Source organism: Lissotriton helveticus, chromosome 7 (genome assembly GCF_964261635.1).
Source record: "Lissotriton helveticus chromosome 7, aLisHel1.1, whole genome shotgun sequence".
NCBI classification, from domain to species: Eukaryota; Metazoa; Chordata; class Amphibia; order Caudata; family Salamandridae; genus Lissotriton; species Lissotriton helveticus.
Window position 1 is genome coordinate 1,486,713,092 of NC_136068.1, and position 3,833 is coordinate 1,486,716,924.

The 3,833-nt window shown below is 41.7% G+C and overlaps 1 long non-coding RNA gene across 1 annotated transcript; it reads right to left on the minus strand.

The window, feature by feature from the left end:
• Nucleotides 1-2,367: 2,367 nt before the first annotated feature.
• Nucleotides 2,368-3,590, minus strand: LOC144767493 (uncharacterized). Its single transcript, XR_013598234.1, has 3 exons — nucleotides 3,520-3,590; nucleotides 3,127-3,203; nucleotides 2,368-2,462 (listed from the first exon to the last, which is right to left on the minus strand). It is a non-coding gene; the product is annotated as an uncharacterized LOC144767493 (long non-coding RNA).
• Nucleotides 3,591-3,833: the final 243 nt, after the last annotated feature.

Below are 3,833 nucleotides of genomic sequence, written 5' to 3' on the forward strand. Positions count from 1 at the left end.
GTGGCTGAGTCCCACGTCACCCAGACGCTCGGCTCTTTTATAGAGGCCACTAACTATCTGGCACCCTGCCAGGTGGGCTTTCGCCCCCACCACTCCACCGAGAAAGTGGTTATTTCAGTCATGGACCAACTCAGGGAGGGGCTCGACACCAACACCCCCCAGGCCTTAGTCCTTCTGGACTTGTCCGCCGCTTTTGACACGGTGGACCACTCCATCCTTTTGTCCCGTGTCAAGGCGGCAGGCATAGGGGGACAGATATTGGCCTGGCTCGGCTCCTTCCTGTCTGACCGTACTCAGGCCGTCCACCTGGCCGAATTCTCTGCTCCGCCTCGCAGTGTGCACTGTGGTGTCCCTCAGGGTTCTTCTCTTTCTCCCCTTTTGTTTAACCTTTACATTTTTCCGCTTATTTTTGCACTGCAACAAATGGAGGTCACAGTTTACAACTATGCTGATGACCTCCAACTCATTTTTAATTTTTCCACCCCTACATTAGGTACCACTTGCTTCCAGTCGGTCATGCTGTTTATCCGGGATTGGATGAATGCGAACCATCTTAAACTCAACCCGGATAAAACAGAGTTGGTTTTGACTGGGGTAGTGGTAACCCTTGGTCTCCTTCCTTCTGGCCCGACTCCCTTGGTCCCCCCTATTCCTTCTCACTCTGTCAAAACCCTTGGAATCACACTTAATCATCAGCTTACACTTCACTCCCACATTAGTTCTGTTGTTTCCTTCTGCTTTTTCACCCTACGTATTATCGGGAAAATATCCCGTTTTTTTCTTTACCTGCACTTAAACTGATTTTAATGGCCATGGTCCTATCCAAAATCGACATTGGCAACATTTACAATGGCACTCCTGCCTACACACTTCAGCGGCTCCAGTTAGTGCAGAACCAGGCCCACTCACCTAGTTTATGGCCTATCTAAGTCCCACCATTCCTCTCCTCTTCTCTTTGCCCTTCATTGGCTCCCCATTAAACAACGGGCTCTCTTCAAACTCGGATGCCTTACCTTTCAAGCCCGGGCAGGTACGGCCCCTGCTTTTATTAATTCTGTCATCACCAACTACGTTCCCTTTAGAGATCTTCGCTCTTCCTCTAAATCCCTTCTTGTCATTCCCAGTTTTAAAAAACAAAGATCTGGAGGCCAGAAATTTGCGGTTCTCGCCCCTACTTTCTGGAACACGCTCCCGCCTTCAGTTAGATACTCCCTTTCCTATATGGAGTTTCGTATGGCCTTAAAAACTTTCTTGTTCCAGCAGGCTTTTAGCCCTTAGCCCTTGTGTTCTTTAGCTCACTGCTTCCCCCCCAGCGCCAAGAAACTGCAGAGTGAACGTGCGCTTTATAAATTCAAAAAAATTCAAATTAGGCCTCAATCCATTGAACCTGGGTTACATGGCTATGTTCACTAGTACTGCTCACTAAACATCATTCTACACCCCCCACTTTAGCTCTGACTTACGGCAAAGGTGAGGCGGTACATCCTCTATGCGGGCAGATCTTTGTGTGGCTATCCGGGTCCAAAATAATGCAATCCATGACACAGGCCTTTGTAATGACACACACTCAAATGTCATTTCCCCTTTGGAATGATTTGTGATTCCCTCAACTATGCACTTGAATACTCAAGGCAGGGGTTAACTACTCTTACCATGCAGAGGTAATTCATTATTGTAAGAAAAAACAGGTTGATCAGGCACACCCCAAGTATGACATCAATTCAACATTGATCTTTACGTATCATCAGTTGTAGGAACAAATAGAGTGCAATATAATTATTTAAGTCATTATAGAGATACTGTCCATTCTAGAATAACGTTCAAGATGCAAAAGTATGGATCCAGAAACAAATGTTGTTCTTCAAATTCTTTATTTCATACACGTTAAAAGTTATTCCAGCTCACACCGCCGACACGTGTTTCGTCTCAACATGAGACTGTCTCAAGGCTGGAAGTATATAAAAAACTACAATGAATATACATACAACAATGAGCTGTAACAGGACATAAGAACAACATTATTGTTTAAAAGACATACACAATCAGTTTATAGAAAAGACCACAAAAGAAAAAACAGTGTGCACGTCATGTTGTGAATAATACCACTTATACCAATAAACCACAAATTACTGTAATTATACTTTCATACATAGTAGTTCATCATCAATTTGGACAATGATCCAAACTGGGTAAGAGGTGTCTAGCAGAACACTGAAACAGCTTAGTTATATTGCGCAAATTATCATTGCTAGTAAAGCTCACGGGACCAAAGCTGTAAAGACATAGTGTGATCCTATAGTAGACTCGCTGTGAACCTGTTACAATGTTCCACGCAAATAACCCAACAGGAATACAATAAAAACATACCTAAAGGTTGTTAGTGAAGAGATCTTACTATTCCAGATCTTGCCTCAAAATATGGGATCAATATGCAATATAGATGTACGTAATAGACATAATTCCTGAAAAAACAAAAGCATATGAGTATCTAGAAACCACCCAAACACGATAAAATTCCGTGTAATTATACCAGTGGCATCCAAAACACATACCAAATAAGGATGAACAGATTAGAAGCACTCTTTGAAGTCCTGGTAATTAAAACCGTAAATAATCTTGGAGCATGAATAGCGGCCCCAGGTCGTATCAGACGTTGAAATGTGGTTCCTACAAATATATAGACTAAAAAATAGGAAAACCACATATTCTCCTGATTGTCATTTATCATACCATTACAATCTATTTTACACAGAGGGTGTATTAAATAGCACATGAGATCAAGCGATAGTATAAGCGAAAGACCTCTCCTAAAAATAATTTTTATATTGCAAAAATGTATATCTCTAACAGAGTAGCCAGTTCAACACATTCAATTGATAGTGCGAGATTTTAGGCTCAAGACATCAAAAACGACAATAAGGTTATAAAATCTGGGATATGTCATATGCTAGGCTATCATAGAAAAAATAGTTCTCATTGATATAGAGTGACTTACGTGATTCATCCGAATCAACTGTGCCACAACACAAGAAACGCATATTTCAACTATTGTTGAGATATTTACAATGCACGTTTAAAACTCCGTTAAGTGAAACGTTACTATGTTTGTATTACATGCAAACTCACTTCATAAATAGAGAAGTGTTGCCACGTGGAGGTTGAGTTCAAAAGTTAAAGAAGTAATGGATGACCTTGATACGTCACTGTAGGGGGAAGAATGCACATATAAAAAACGAGACGAGAGGTTACATATACTATATTAAGCGAAAAGACATAATTCGCAATGGTAATTGGCAGTTGCCCAAGGAGAAGGAACAAAACATAGCGCATTATGTATATATACCATATAATGACTGGTACTATGGTACTGCTCAATGATGTCACGTACCGACCATAGAGAAGGGGATTATTGCATGGGGACCCCTGAAGATATAAAGAAGGGTCCTAGCAGGGTACGCGAACCACCCCTCTATCCGTCCGTATCTGGGGGGAATGATATATGTCCGTCACAAATCTTACCTCCGTGATCTAGTAATGCGCGCAGGAACCTCCACTGCTACCAGGTAACCGGAGTGTTCCTTCGCGCTAATATTTAAAGGGAAGGGGGGAGTGGCTCCGTACCAGAAACCCGGTGAATGTAATCTGACCTACACGTACCTCGTCAGTATCATGTAATGATGGCGGCCATCTTATAATGGTTAGTTCTACACGGAAGACGAACAAGAAAGGCATATATGATATGAAAAAATGATATAACATAAAAGATAACAAATAATGATGATAGGTCAGGGTATAGGGAAACTATTAACAATATGGTATTCCAAGGGTGAAAC